This window comes from Mobula hypostoma, chromosome 3, assembly GCF_963921235.1.
Source record: "Mobula hypostoma chromosome 3, sMobHyp1.1, whole genome shotgun sequence".
NCBI lineage: Eukaryota > Metazoa > Chordata > Chondrichthyes > Myliobatiformes > Myliobatidae > Mobula > Mobula hypostoma.
In genome coordinates, this window is record NC_086099.1 from 196560825 (window position 1) to 196577581 (window position 16757).

The 16757-nt window shown below is 45.6% G+C and overlaps 1 protein-coding gene and 1 pseudogene across 5 annotated transcripts in view; both read right to left on the bottom strand.

Annotated features, from left to right (window-relative positions):
* Positions 1 to 16757, bottom strand: part of pard3aa (par-3 family cell polarity regulator alpha, a) — an 883471-nt gene that overhangs the window by 832170 nt on the left and 34544 nt on the right. The window lies entirely within an intron of this gene.
* The window catches only part of LOC134344481 (Y-box-binding protein 1-like), a 49688-nt pseudogene continuing 34071 nt past the window's right edge, over positions 1141 to 16757 (bottom strand).

Below are 16757 nucleotides of genomic sequence, written 5' to 3' on the forward strand. Positions count from 1 at the left end.
CAGTAGGCCAGGCAGCATCTCTAGGAAGAGGTACAGTTGACATTTCAGACCAAGACCCTTCATCAGGACTAACTGAAGGAAGAGTGAGTAAGAGATTTGAAAGTGGGAGGGGGAAGGGAGATCCAAAATGATAGGAGAAGACAGGAGGGGGAGGGATGGAGCCAAGAGCTGGACAGGTGATTGGCAAAAGGGATATGAGAGGATCATGGGACAGGAGGCCCAGGGAGAAAAAAAAAAGGCCACACATTTTAATTCCACGTCCCATATGGCATGAACATTGACTTCTCTAATTTCCGCTAATGCCCCACCTCCCCCTCGTAGCCCATCCGTTATTTATTTATATACACACATTCTTTCTCTCTCTCCTTTTTCTCCCTCTTTCCCTCTGACTATACCCCTTGCCCATCCTCTGGGTTTTCCCCCCCTCCCCCTTTTCCTTCTCCCTGGGCCTCCTGTCCCATGATCCTCTCATATCCCTTTTGCCAATCACCTGTCCAGCTCTTGGCTCCATCCCTCCCCTTCGTGTCTTCTCCTATCATTTCGGATCTCCCCCTCCCCCTCTCAAATCTCTTACTAGCTCTTCCTTCAGTTAGTCCTGACGACGGGTCTCGGCCCGAAACGTCGACAGTACCTCTTCCTAGAGATGCTGCCTGGCCTGCTGCGTTCACCAGCAACTTTGATGTGTGTTACTTATCCCTACCCATTCACTTCTTCCCTCACACCTCTATTCAGGGCCCCAATCAGTCCTTCCTGGTAAGGCAACACATCACCAATGAATCTTCTGGGATTGTCAATTATACCCCGTGTTCCCGAAGCTGCCTCCTCTACGTTGTAAATTGGGGAACCACTTCATCATGCACCTCCACTTCATTCACCAAAAATGGCCCAACATTTCAATTACAATTCCCATTCCAACATGTCAATCTATCGCCTTCTCCTGTTCCACGATGAGGCCACCTTCAAGGTGAAGAAGCAACGTCTTATATTCCGCCTGGGTAGCCTACAACCTGGTGACATCAATATTGATTCCTCCTTCCCGTAAAAAAAAATTTCCCTCTCCCTCCCCTCTTCTTCTATTCCCCACTCTTACCTCTTCTCACCTGCCCCTGCGTCTCTCCCGCACCTCTCCTTGTCCTGTGGTCTACTCTCCTTTCTTATCACATTGCTTCATCTCCATCCCTTCACCTTTCCCACCTGGCTTCAGCTATCCCACTTCCCCTCCTCCCACCTTTTTATTCTGGCATCTTCGCTGTTCCTTCACAGTCCTAAAGAAGGGTTTAGGCCTGGAATGTCAACTGTTTATTCACCTCCAAGGATGCTGCCTGACTCGTTCAGTTCCTCTAACATTTTATGTGGTAGCTTCCTGATCAATGTTTCTAGGACAAGGATAAAGGAATTGATGCTGAAACTAGTTCCAAGGAACTGAAGTCGGGTGAAGCAGGGACAAAACAGTAATCATAAGATTAGGCTTAGAATTTTACAGGAAAGGACAATAAAACAATGCAAGACAGTGGAAGAGGGTTAACTTCAATCAGCTGGAAAGAATCCAAGTACTGTGGAATCAAGCTCGCCAGGTCAAACCATAAGCAAGCAATGGGAGATTTTCAGGCTGGATTTCTAATTGAATAATAAACCCCACTATAGAGAAGAACAGAAATGAAGGCAATAAAAATGCAAGACTTTAAAAAGAAACAAAGAAGAGAAACAGAAGTATTTAAAAGGTGGGGCAGAACAGACAACAAAAATGGTATGTTTTAAGGTGAAAGAGAGCAGAGGTGAGGTGTTAATATCTCATTTCTGCCTGGCCTACCTTCACTTTAAGTTCCAAATACCATAGCAAAGAAGATCATTTTAAAAATAGAAAGGATCAAGAATAACAGTGCAACATGGGAAGCAGTATGTTGGAAATGGGGCTCAGTAAATTATAATCAATTGAAGTGATTCAGTTTATTGAATAAGCAGGAGGGGTTTCTGCATTTAGGGTCGTGTACATAAACTTCCGTTGGCATTTAAAATCATACGTGTTTGAAAACTAGCAAATTTGAAGGCAATGAGATTAAAGTAAACCAGCAGTGATAATACGAACAGCACACATCGAAGTCTGGTGAACGCAGCAGGCCAGGCAGCAACTCTAGGAAGAGGTACAGTCGACATTTCAGGCCGAGACCCTTCGTCAGGACTAACTCAATAAACAATAGGTGCAGAAGTAGACCATTCGGCCCTTCGAGCCTGCACCACCATTCTGAGATCATGGCTGATCATCTACTATCAATACCCAGTTCCTGCCTTGTCCCCACAACCCTTGATTCCCCTATTCATAAGATACCTATCTAGCTCCTTCTTGAAAGCATCCAGAGAATTGGCCTCCACTGCCTTCTGAGGCAGCGCGTTCCACACCTCCACAACTCTCTGGGAGAAGAAGTTCCTCCTCAACTCTGTCCTAAATGACCTAACCCTTATTCTTAAACCATGCCCTCTGGTACTGGACTCTCCCAGCATCTGGAACATATTTCCTGCCTCTATCTTGTCCAATCCCTTAATAATCTTTTATGTCTCAATCAGCTCCCCCCTCAATCTCCTTAATTCCAGCGTGTACAAGCCCAGTCTCTCTAACCTCTCAGCGTAAGACAGTCCAGACATCCCAGGAATTAACCTAGTGAACCTACGCTGTACCTCCTCCACAGTCAAGATGTCCTTCCTTAACCCTGGAGACCAAAACTGCACACAATACTCCAGGTGTGGTCTCACCAGGGCCCTGTACAAATGCAAAAGGATTTCCTTGCTCTTGTACTCAATTCCCTTTGTAATAAAGGCCAACATTCCATTAGCCTTCTTCACTGCCTGCTGCACTTGCTCATTCACCTTCAGAGACTGATGAACAAGTACTCTGAGATCCCTTTGTATTTCTCCCTTACCTAACTCCACACCATTCAGATAATCTGCCTTTGTTCTTGCTCCCAAAGTGAATAACCTCACACTTATTCACATTAAACGCCATCTGCCAAGTTTCTGCCCACTCACCCAGCCTATCCAAGTCACCTTGAATTCTCCTAACATCCTCATCACGTCACACTGCCACCCAGCTTAGTATCATCAGCAAACTTGCTGATGTTACTCACAATGCCTTCCTCTAAATCATTGATGTAAATCGTAAACAGCTGTGGTCCCAATACCAATCCCTGATGAGTGACGAGTGACAATACAAAAGTGGCTGAGAGACAATAGCCAAAGTGAGTCGAGATGACCACAGAGCCCCCTCCCTCCCCCATGAATTCATGCTTGTGCTGAAGATATTTCTTTGTGAAATGTGAATAATTTTGACAAGGCACCTGAAAGCTATTTGTACATCTTGTACATTGTGAAGACAAGGTTGCCTTGGCAGTCAAAGTGAAGGATAATCCAAAGAGCTTTTACAGGTATACTAAGAGCAAAAGGATTGTAAGGGATAAAATTGGTCCTCTTGAAGATCAGAGTGGTCAGCTATGTGCGGAACCAAAGGAAATGGGGGAGACCTTAAGCAGGTTTTTTGCCTCTGTATTTACTAAGGAAACTGGCATGAAGTCTATGGAATAAAGGGAAACAAGTAGTGAGATCATGGAAACTGTACAGATCAAAAAGGAGGAGGTCCTTGCTGTCTTGAGGAAACTTAAAGTGGATAAATCCCCGGGACCTGACAGGGTGTTCCCTCGGACCTTGAAGGAGACTAGTGTTGAAATTGCAGGGGCCCTGGCAGAAATATTTAAAATGTCGCTGTCTACAGGTGAGGTGCCGGAGGATTGGAGAGTGGCTCATGTTGTTCTGTTGTTTAAAAAGGGATCGAAAAGTAATCCGGGAAATTATAGGCCAGTAAGTTTAACGCCCGTAGTAGGCAAGTTATTGGAGGGAGTACTAAGAGACAGAATCTAGAGGCATTTGGATAGACAGGGACGTTTTAGGGAGAGTCAACATGGCTTTGTGCATGGTAGGTCATGTTTGACCAATCTATTGGAGTTTTTCGAGGAGGTTACCAGGAAAGTGGATGAAGGGAAGGCAGTGGATATTGTCTACATGGACTTCAGTAAGGCCTTTGACAAGGTCCCACATGGGAGGTTAGTTAGGAAAATTCAGTCGCTAGGTATACATAGAGAGGTGGTAAATTGGATTAGACATTGGCTCAATGGAAGAAGCTAAAGAGTGGTGGTAGAGAATTGCTTCTCAGAGTGGAGGCCTGTGACTAGTGGTGTGCCACAGGGGTCAGTGCTGGGTCCATTGTAATTTGTCATCTATACCAATGATCTGGATAATAATGTGGTAAATTGGATCAGCAAATTTGCTGATGATACAAAGATTGGAGGTGTAGTAGACAGTGAGGAAGGTTTTCAGAGCCTGCAGAGGGACTTGGACCAGCTGGAAAAATGGCAGATGGAGTTTAATACAGACAAGTGTGAGATATTGCACGTTGGAAGGACAAACCAAGGTAGAAAATACTGGGTTAATGGTAAGGCACTGAGGAGTGCAGTGGAACAGAGGGATCTGGGAATACAGATACAAAATTCCCTAAAAGTGGCATCACAGGTAGATAGGGTCGTAAAGAGAGCTTTTGGTACATTGGCCTTTATTAATCAGAGTACTGAGTATAAGAGCTGGAATGTTATGATGAGGTTGTATAAGGCATTGGTGAGGCCAAATCTGGAGTATTGTGTTAGTTTTGGTCACCAAATTACAGGAAGGTTAAAAGAGTGCAGAGGTTTACAAGGATGTTGCCGGGACTTAAGAAACTCAGTTACAGAGAAAGGTTGAATAGGTTAGGACTTTATTCCCTGAAGCGTAGAAGAATGAGGGGAGATTTGATAGAGGTATATAAAATTATGATGGGTATAGATAGAGTGAATGCAAGCAGGCTTTTTCCACTGAGGCAAGGGGAGAAAAAAAACCAGAGGACATGGGTTAAGGGTGAGGGGGGGGAAATTTAAAGGGAACATGGGGGGGGGCTTCTTCACACATAGAGTGGTGGGAGTATGGAATGAGCTGCCAGACGAGGTGGTAAATGTGGGTTCTTTTTTAACATTTAAGAATAAATCGGACAGATACATGGATGGGAGGTGTACGGAGGGATATGGTCCCTGTGAAGGTCAGTGGGACTAGGCAGAAAATGGTTTGGCACAGCCAAGAAGGGCCAAAAGGCCTGTTTCTGTGCTGTAGTTTCTATGGTTCTATGGTTCTATCTGCAGATGACCTGAAATTTAGCAACATGGTAAACCAGCAATAATGGTTGCTGTGTATGTGGGCGTTTACACAACAATATCATTAATAAAAACGCTAGAGACTGGAGCCAAGTTAACAGGGGCTTTTACTTACAGAACCCAAACTGAATACATATATACAGATCCATACGTGCCTAATAGCACATGCTCAATACGATGTACTAGTACAACATAAAGTAGTCCTATATTATACAGTAGGTTATATGGTACACTCCTCCACTTTTATTTTAATAGTGTATCAACTGTTTTTTCTTACTGGAGGCACTATGCTAAACAATACGTGTACCCTTAACATACAAACACTTACCAATTATTTACTTAGTAACTTACTAATATCAAATTATAAGGTAATATAATAATAATTATTATTATTATAATCATTATAACTCAAGTCTCTGGAGGGAGTCTTCTCTACTCCTCCGGGTAACGTCTGACCATAAACTTGTTTGTTTTAATACAGATTTCCATATAAAAGTCATGAAAGTTGACTCCTGAGCATAGGGAGTTTCCATGGTCTACTTCAAAGGTGACTTGTCACCAACAAAAGAAGTGGTTGGTGATCTGCTGTCTCTGCTAGTTATTCAAAAGTCAGGGCAATCTAATAACTCACAGAAAGATCAGTACAAGTGTGAAAATACAATAGGAACTATATAGTTTATTGCCAGAATTCGCTTGTTTTGATGCTGTTTCCCAACTTCTTTGAACAAAACAAGACATTGGCTGAGGATTCAAAATATGTACGTGCAAAAGAAACTTTCCTGCAAAGGGTTAAGTGTATGATTCTCAATGGAGGAAATGATTGGTTCAAGATTTACCTTGTGCAAAAGCTGTTCTGTTTGAATGGAAATGACTTTTTTCTCTGTTAGGTTTACCTTCTCCCCCAGCAACCTGGTTTCATTTATTTCACCACCCTCAGTAATTTCTCCAAGGCTGATTGCTATATTGTGGGTGGCGACCATAGCGACAACGAACAAAGTAAGGTGAGTAACGCTGTCTTCTGTAAGGAGGGCGATGTTGCCGATTTTGATCATCTTGGTTTTCTCCGTCTGTTGCTGTCTCTGCTCCATCTCCTTTCTCTCCACCTCCAATATTCTGTTGGCGGTGGACCTCAGCGGCGAGGGTTGTAGCGACGATAACGATTTCTGTCCGTGGCATCTCGGCTTCCTTGGACTGGAACTCCTCCAGGACCAGTTACGTTTGCTGCTTCTGCACCCTTTTCGCCTTCCACTATGTCAAACATTCCACTATGTCAAACTCCACAGTTTCACTGTCTCCAACACTGCAGAGCTATTTCCGTGAATTATTCTTCTTTATAGCAGTCTGATGTACAAACACATCTTCCTTTGTATCATTCTTGTTGATGAATCCGTATCTATTTCGTATGTTGAACCACTTCACTGTTCCATGAACCATTGTTGCGATAACATTCTTCTCCCCGGGGGGATTTGGGTTTGTCTGGCTGTTCGGGTTGCTGCTCCGTCTCGGCCTCGCTCATAGTGTTGACAGGCTGCGTGAGGTGGTTGCAGCTCAGGCCGGTCTGAGGTGGGGCTCCTGCGCTCTCTCCGCTTCTTTCTTCTCTCTAATATAATTCTTTTCCACTTTTCCTGTCTCCAGTTGCAGAAAAAGCTCTGCATTTCATATTCCTTACTTGTATTGTTGATCTAGTTTCTTCATCCTTTTCTGATACTCCTGCAAAGTGCCTTCCTGTAAATGCTGTAGCTGTCTTTTGAGAGAAGTCAATTTCTCCTGGTACATCTGCTCTTTTACTTTCAGGTAGTCTTCATCATCCTGTTTATTAGTAATATCTGTCTCCCTTGCATCCTCGGTATCTTCATCCGAGTCGCGGCCACAGATACTGCATTCGTCCTCATCGTCGACGCTGTCTAGCTCCTACTCGTTGTTGTAATAGTCGACAGTGGGTGAGAGGAGAGCTGCAGACATCATCCCCACCGAGCTGCCCTCCTTTGTTGACACATCTAGTGCCTTGATAATGTGCCAAACCAACTGGATTTTCCTGAGCCATTCACGTCCCAGCAACTGTGGTCCTCCATTTTTCAGTACATAAAGGTTCAGTTGCTGTGTTTTACCTCCGTGGATCACTGTCACTTTAATTTTGCCTTCAGGATGCACTTTCTGTCCTGTGTAAGTCTTTAGTAGTAGTTTAGTTTGTCTCAGAGGTTATGTGCAAAAACAGTCGTTTGTAGTCGTGTACAGAGATCACTGTTAAAGGCTGATTTATACTTCTGCGTAGGCTCTACGCCATAGCCTACGCAAGTGGCCTACGCCATTGTGAGCACTTATACTTGTGCGTTGGCGTGTCTGCCTCACTCTGCAACTCGCCACCAAAACGCTAGTTGGCGGTGGGGTTTCTATGCCACTGTGTTGAGTTTCTTTGTGTACTTCAAACAATGGCGACTGAAACTGAGTGCATCATGTTGGAGTTGGAGCTAGTAAATGTTGAACAAGAGTTACTTTTATTGAAAATTACTGCAACGCAGAAAAGAGAAGACGTCAGAGGAGATGGTGTGTACGACCATTGAACGGATTGAGACTGAAGGAGGGTGAATTTTCTGTGCTTATCCGGCCACTGAAAGACATGGACGAGGAAATGCATTTCAAATATTTTTGGATGTCAGCAGGTAGATTTGACGATTTGGTTCATCGCCTCCAACCATTTATTTTGCATCAGTGTACGCACAGTATGCCTATAGACATTACTCAGAGACTGACAATCACCATTCGAGTTTTAGATTCAGGTGGAAGTAACCGGAAATGTGTAGGAGGAAATGCGATGCTACCAAGTGGACCAATCACAGTTGTTGCAGTCTGCATCGCCACAACGCAGTTACATTTTTGGGGAGGTGCGTGTCAGGCTACGGTGTAGGGCACGTGGCTACACCGTACCTATGGCATAGATTCGAAGTAGAAGTATAAATTGGCCTCTAGGCTGAGCCTGTGCCCAACTGCATTTTCAGTCTCACACCTGCCACTTGTGGAATGATCCATATTGCTCTTCGATCATCTGTCTCTTCCCCGCTGTGAAGTGGCAGACAAGACAATTCACTTTTGTCTGAGTCATTTTCATCAGAATTGCTTTCTTTCATTTTGTGCACATTGTTGTATTTTCCTTTCTGGGGTTTCTTGTTTCTCTGTATTTTGCCCTTTCCCTGCTTTTACTAGCTTTGCATACTCTGCCAGTGTGGCCCTGTTTGCCACAGTTTTGGCACTCTTTATCTTTAAACCAACAACAATCAGGGGCATGTGACCTGTTCCCACAACAGTAACATTTCTTTCCTTCATGTCTGCGCAGTGACATTTTATTCGTAGCATATTCGAGATTTTTTTTGTATCTCTGAAGCACCTCATGCGGCTGATTCCAATGATATTGAGATGTTTAGCGCTTTCTCTACTGTAAGGTCTTTCTCACACAGGAGTTTCTTCTGTGTGGTTTCACAGTACATGCCACACACTAACCTGTCCCTCAATGCGTCTGATAGACCAGCTCCAAATTGACAATGTTCTGATAATCTGCAAAATTCAGCACAATATTCAGAAATGCTTTCATTTTTGCTCTGATTCCGTTTATGGAATTTAAATCTTTCAGCAATGACCAGTGGTTTGGGGTTTAAATGCTGTTGGAGAGTGTCCAACATTATTTGCTTGAAAGCTTTGTCAGCTGGCTTTTCAGGGGTTAACAAGCTCCGTAGTAGACCGTATGTTTTCACGAAATTACACTAAGTAAAACGCTGGCTTTTCTGCATTAACATTGTTAGCATCACAATATAACTCTATTCTTTCAATATAAACTGCCCGGTCTTCAATGCCAATATCAAATGCTGTAATGGTTCCAATTAACGCCATCCTTGTTGTGTTATTTTATCCTTGTTATGTTAATTTAGCCCCAGTCCCTTGTTAATTTAACCCTGGTCCCTTGTTTTCTTTTTGATTCACGTGACTTTTTTTTTGCTTGCGTTGCGAGTGTACTCTGGCTAGACGTGCGTGTCACTCCTTTTTTTTATCTCCCTTCTGAGGCAGGCAGACCCTCAACCATGTGGTTCAGAGCTGGCTGTGATCTCGCCTGGATGTGCCGCAGCTCCGACTGTGTCTTTCAGTCTCCCGACTCCAGCTGAACTCCCGCTTCTTTTCAGACTCGCGGCCTCACTCTGCCTCTTCTGAGTGCTGTTATCAATTAAAACACAGCATTCCGATATGAGGCAGGTTCATTAACCTCGTCGCCAATTTGTTGTGTATGTGCTCGTTTACACAACAATATCACTAATAAAAATGATATAGACTGGAGCTAAGTTAACAGGGGCTTTTACTTACGGAACCCGAACTGAACACACACATACAGATCACCAATGAGAGGGACACACATCAAAGTTGCTGGTGAACGCAGCAGGCCAAGCAGCATCTGTAGGAAGAGGTGCAGTCGACGTTTCAGGCCGAGACCCTTCGTCAGGACTAACTGAAGGAAGAGTGAGTAAGGGATTTGAAAGCTGGAGGGGGAGGGGGAGATGCAAAATGATAGGAGAAGACAGGAGGGGGAGGGATAGAGCCGAGAGCTGGACAGGTGATAAGCAAAAGGGGATACGAGAGGATCATGGGACAGGAGGTCCGGGAAGAAAGACAAGGTGGGGGGGGACCCAGAGGATGGGCAAGAGGTATATTCAGAGGGACAGAGGGAGAAAAAGGAGAGTGAGAGAAAGAATGTGTGCATAAAAATAAGTAACAGATGGGGTACGAGGGGGAGGTGGGGCCTTAGCGGAAGTTAGAGAAGTCGATGTTCATGCCATCAGGTTGGAGGCTACCCAGACGGAATATAAGGTGTTGTTCCTCCAACCTGAGTGTGGCTTCATCTTTACAGTAGAGGAGGCCGTGGATAGACATGTCAGAATGGGAATGGGATGTGGAATTAAAATGTGTGGCCACTGGGAGATTCTGCTTTCTCTGGCAGACAGAGCGTAGATGTTCAGCAAAGCGGTCTCCCAGTCTGCGTCGGGTCTCGCCAATATATAAAAGGCCACATCGGGAGCACCAGACGCAGTATATCACCCCAGTCGACTCACAGGTGAAGTGTTGCCTCACCTGGAAGGACGGTTTGGGGCCCTGAATGGTGGTAAGGGAGGAAGTGTAAGGGCATGTGTAGCACTTGTTCCGCTTACACGGATAAGTGCCAGGAGGGAGATCAGTGGGGAGGGATGGGGGGGACGAATGGACAAGGGAGTTGCGTAGGGAGCGATCCCTGCGGAATGCGGTGGGGGGGGGAGGGAAAGATGTGCTTAGTGGTGGGATCCCGTTGGAGGTGGCAGAAGTTACGGAGAATAATATGTTGGACCCGGAGGCTCGTGGGGTGGTAGGTGAGGACCAGGGGAACCCTATTCCTAGTGGGGTGGTGGGAGGATGGAGTGAGAGCAGATGTCTAGTGGGGTGGTGGGAGGATGGAGTGAGAGCAGATGATGTACTTAAACGCATCTCCCCCATTTCACGTATTTTAAGTTCCCTGGCCCCCACTGCTTTATTTTCACCATGGATGTCCAGTCCTTATATACTTCCATCCCCCATCAGGAAGGTCTCAAAGCTCTACGCTTCTTTTTGGATTCCAGACCTAATCAGTTCCCCTCTACCACCACTCTGCTCCGTCTAGCGGAATTAGTCCTTACTCTTAATAATTTCTCCTTTGGCTCCTCCCACTTCCTCCAAACTAAAGGTATAGCTATGGGCACCCGTATGGGTCCCAGCTATGCCTGCCTTTTTGTTGGGTTTGTGGAACAATCTCTGTTCCGTGCCTATTCTGGTATCTGTCCCCCACTTTTCCTTCGCTACATCGACGACTGCATTGGCGCTGCTTCCTGCACGCATGCAGAACTCGTTGACTTTATTAACTTTGCCTCCAACTTTCACCCTGCCCTCAAGTTTACCTGGTCCATTTCCGACACCTCCCTCCCCTTTCTAGATCTTTCTGTCTCTGTCTCTGGAGACAGCTTATCCACTGATGTCTACTATAAGCCTACTGACTCTCACAGCTATCTGGACTATTCCTCTTCTCACCCTGTCTCTTGCAAAAATGCCATCCCCTTCTCGCAATTCCTCCGTCTCCGCCGCATCTGCTCTCAGGATGAGGCTTTTCATTCTAGGACGAGGGAGATGTCTTCCTTTTTAAAAGAAAGGGGCTTCCCTTCCTCCACTATCAACTCTGCTCTTAAACGCATCTCCCCCATTTCACGTACATCTGCTCTCACTCCATCCTCCCGCCACCCCACTAGGAATAGGGTTCCCCTGGTCCTCACCTACCACCCCACCAGCCTCCGGGTCCAACATATTATTCTCCGTAACTTCCGCCACCTCCAACGGGATCCCACCACTAAACACATCTTTCCCTCCCCCCCTCTGCATTCCGCAGGGATCGCTCCCTACGCAACTCCCTTGTCCATTCGTCCCCCCCATCCCTCCCCACTGATCTCCCTCCTGGCACTTATCCGTGTAAGCGGAACAAGTGCTTCACATGCCCTTACACTTCCTCCCTTACCACCATTCAGGGCCGCAAACAGTCCTTCCAGGTGAGGCAACACTTCACCTGTGAGTCGACTGGGGTGATATACTGCGTTCGGTGCTCCTGATGTGGCCTTTTATATATTGGCGAGACCCGACGCAGACTGGGAGATCGCTTTGCTGAACATCTACGCTCTGTCCGCCAGAGAAAGCAGGATCTCCCAGTGGCCACACATTTTAATTCCACATCCCATTCCCATTCTGACATGTCTATCCACGGCCTCCTCTACTGTAAAGATGAAGCCACACTCAGGTTGGAGGAACAACACCTTATATACCGTCTGGGTAGCCTCCAACCTGATGGCATGAACATCGACTTCTCTAACTTCCGCTAAGGCCCCAGCTCCCCCTCGTACCCCATCTGTTACTTATTTTTATGCACACATTCTTTCTCTCACTCCTTTTTCTCCCTCTGTCCCTCTGAATATACCTCTTGCCCATCCTCTGGGTCCCCCCCACCCCTTGTCCTTCTACCCGGACCTCCTGTCCCATGATCCTCTCGTATCCCCTTTTGCCTATCACCTGTCCAGCTCTTGGCTCTATCCCTCCCCCTCCTGTCTTCTCCTATCATTTTGGATCTCCCCCTCCCCCTCCAACTTTCAAATCCCTTACTCACTCTTCCTTCAGTTAGTCCTGACGAAGGGTCTCAGCCTGAAACGTCGACTGCACCTCTTCCTACAGATGCTGCCTGGCCTGCTGCGTTCACCAGCAACTTTGATGTGTGTTGCTTGAATTTCCAGCATCTGCAGAATTCCTGTTGTTTACCAATGAGAGGGAACTTGATGATGGTGAGGACAATATGAGTGAGGTTGATGTTCTGGAGCATGTTGATATTAAGGGAGAGGAGGTGTTGGAGTTGTTAAAATACATTAGGACAGATAAGTCCCCGGGGCCTGACGGAATATTCCCCAGGCTGCTCCACGAGGTGAGAGAAGAGATTGCTGAGCCTCTGGCTGGGATCTTTATGTCCTCGTTGTCCACGGGAATGGTACTGGAGGATTGGAGGGAGGTGAATGTTGTTCCCTTGTTCAAAAAAGGTCATAGGGATAGTCCGGGTAATTATAGACCAGTGAGCCTTACATCTGTGGTGGGAAAGCTGTTGGAAAAGATTCTTAGAGATAGGATGTGTAGGCATTTAGAGAATCATGGTCTGATCAGGGACAGTCAGCATGGCTTTGTGAAGGGCAGATCATGTCTAACAAGCCTGATAGAGTTCTTTGAGGAGGTGACCAGGCATATAGATAAGGGTAGTGCAGTGGATGTGATCTATATGGATTTTAGTAAAGCATTTGACAAGGTTCCACACGGTAGGCTTATTCAGAAAATCAGAAGTCATGGGATCCAGGGAAGTTTGGCCAGGTGGATTCAGAATTGGCTTGCCTGCAGAAGGCAGAGGGTGGTGGTGGAGGGAGTACATTCAGATTGGAGGATTGTGACTAGTGGTGTCCCACAAGGATCTGTTCTGGGACCTCTACTTTTCGTGATTTTTATTAACGACCTGGATGTGGGGGTAGAAGGGTGGGTTGGCAAGTTTGTAGACGACACAAAGGTTGGTGGTGTTGTAGATAGTGTGGAGGATTGTCAAAGATTGCAGAGAGACATTGATAGGATGCAGAAGTGGGCTGAGAAGTGGCAGATGGAGTTCAACCCGGAGAAGTGTGACGTGGTACACTTTGGAAGGACAAACTCCAAGGCAGAGTACAAAGTAAATGGCAGGATACTTGGTAGTGTGGCAGAGCAGAGGGATCTTGGGGTACATGTCCACAGATACCTGAAAGTTGCCTCACAGGTGAATAGGGTAGTTAAGAAAGCTTATGGGGTGTTAGCTTTCATAAGTCGAGGGATAGAGTTTAAGATTCGCGATGTAATGATGCAGCTCTATAAGACTCTGGTTAGGCCACACTTGGAGTACTGTGTCCAGTTCTGGTCACCTCACTGTAGGAAGGATGTGGAAGCATTGGAAAGGGTACAGAGGAGATTTACCAGGATGCTGCCTGGTTTAGAAAGTATGCATTATGATCAGAGATTAAGAGAGCTAGGGCTTTACTCTTTGGAGAGAAGGAGGATGAGAGGAGACATGATAGAGGTGTACAAGATAATAAGAGGAATAGATAGAGTGGATAGCCAGCGCCTCTCCCCCAGGGCACCACTGCTCAATACAAGAGGACATAGCTTTAAGGTAAGAGGTGGGAAGTTCAAGGGGGATATTAGAGGATGGTTTTTTACTCAGAAGAGTGGTTGGTGCGTGGAATGCACTGCCTGAGTCAGTGGTGGAGGCAGATACACTAGTGAAGTTTAAGAGACTACTAGACAGGTATATGGAGGAATCTAAGGTGAGGGCTTATATGGGAGGCAGGGTTTGAGGGTCAGCACAACATTGTGGGCCGAAGAGCCTGTACTGTGCTGTACTGTTCTATGTTCTATGTTCTCATAGCGCATGCTCAATACGATGTATTAGCACAACATAAAGTAGTCCTATATTATACAGTAGGTTATATGGTACAATGGTGATAACAGAACAAAAGGACAATGGCTGCTGAACAGGTGACAAGTCGAGACTGCTGTTAAAAAGGCAAACTGGAGCCTTGGCTGCAAATATAGAAACAAAGAAAAGGAAAGCAAGGAAGTGGTGATGAACTGTTTTTGTAAACACAAACAAACACCAATTTGAATATTATGCATCACAATTTAAGGGTGTGAAGGCTTTGGGAAGGACAAATGTTCACCAGGCAAGAACTGGGGATAATATTAGTTAAACAGAGTGACTAAAGAGTTGGGCATTTTTTTCGTGGAAAAGAACAAGCTCGTGGAAATTTGCTGGAGCTGTTCAAAGCCATTAAAGCACTCTCAGAATAAGGATAAATCCTTGTCTTTCTTCCCAGACCTCCTGTCCCATGATCCTCTCGTATCCCCTTTTCCCTATCACCTGTCCAGCTCTTGGCTCCATCCCTCCCCCTCCTGTCTTCTCCTATCATTTTGGATCTCCCCCTCCCCCTCCAACTTTCAAATCCCTTACTCACTCTTCCTTCAGTTAGTCCTGACGAAGGGTCTCGGCCTGAAACGTCGACTGCACCTCTTCCTACAGATGCTGCTTGGCCTGCTGCGTTCACCAGCAACTTTGATGTATGTTGCTCAGAATAAGGATAATGTGTTCACGTGACAGAGTTGCAAAATAAATAATTGGCTAAAAGATATCATGTCAACAACAGGAGTAAAGCAAATTGTATGCAACAATTTATGATCTTAATTGCACAGTCTTTAAAGGACAGTGGATCAGATTCAGGTTCAAGTATAGTAGCAAGGACAGGCCAGTGAATCTGACTTCAGATGTAGGGAAAGTATGGAAGAAATTTTGGATAGTCAAGGTCTGATCAAGTATATTCAGCACATGGTTTTGTGCTTGGGAGGTCATGTCTGATGAACCGTTTGGAGTTTCCTGAAGTAACTAAGGTGATAGATGAAGGTAAAGCTGAGGATGTTGTTTATATGGACTTCACTAAGACCTTGAACAAGGGCCTGTATGACAGGCAGATATGGAACATTAGGTTCTGTGGGATTCAGAAGGACTAGTGAAGTGGATTCAGAAGGAAACAGTGGATGATGGTTGAAGGAGGATCGTCTGAATATTGGGGTGCCCCGTAGTCAGTGTTCAGACTTCTGCCATTCATTTGTGTAAATAGAAACATAGAAAGCCTACAGCACAATACAGGCCTTTCAGCCCACAATGCTGTGCCAAACATGTATCTAATTTAAAGATAACCTCGGGTTACCCATAGCCTTTTCTAAGCTCTGTGTATCTATCCAAGAGTCTCTTCAAAAACCCTATCGTATCCGCCTCCACCACTGTCGCCAGCAGCCCATTCCACGCACTCACCACTCTCTGCGTAGAAAAAACTTACCCCTGACATCTCCTCTGTAACTACTTCCAAGCACCTTAAAACTGTGCCCTCTCATGTTAGCTATTTCAGTCCTGGGAAAAAGCCTCTGACTATACTTGACCTATTCTCATAAGGCATGCTCCCCAATCCAGGCAACATCTTTGTAAATATCCTCTGCACCCTTTCTGTAGTTTCCACATCTTTCCTGTAGTGAGGTGACCCAAACTGAGCACAGTACTCCAAGTGGGATCAGACCAGGGTCCTATATAGATGCAAAATTACCACTCGGCTATTAAACTCAAGCCCACGGTTGATGAAAGCCTATGCACTCTATGCCTACTTAACCACACAGTCAACCTGTGCAGCAGCTTTTGAGTGTCCTACGGACTCGGAGCACAAGATCCCTCTGATCCTCCACACTGCCAAGAGTCTTACCATTAATGCTGTATGCTGCCATCATAGTTGACCCACCAAAATGAACCACCTCACACTTATCTGGGTTGAATGCCATCTGCCACTTCTCAGCCCAGTTTTGCATCCTATTGATCTCCCGCTGTGACCCCTGACAGCCCTCCACACTGTCCACAACACCTCCAACCATTGTGTCATCAACGAATTTACTAACCCATCCCTCCACTTCCTCATCCAAGTCATTTATAAAAATCACAAAGAGTAGAGGTCCCAGAACAGATCCCTGAGGCACCCACTGGTCACTGACCTCCATGCAGAATATGACCCATCTACAACCACTCTTTGCCTTCTGTGGGTAAGCCGATTCTGGATCCACTAAGCAAAGTTCCCTTGGATCCCATGCCTCCTTACTTTCTCAACAAGCCTTGCATGGGGTAGCTTATCACATGCCCTGATGAAATCCATATACACTACACCTACTGCTCTACCTTCATCAATGTGTTTAGTTACATCCTCAAAAAATTCAGTCAGGCTCGTAAGGCATGACATGCCTTTGACAAAGCCATGCTGACTATTCCAAATCATATTATGCCTCTTCAAATGTTCAAAAATTCTGCCTCTCAGGATCTTTTCCATCAACTTACCAACCACTGAAGTAAGACTCACCGGACGA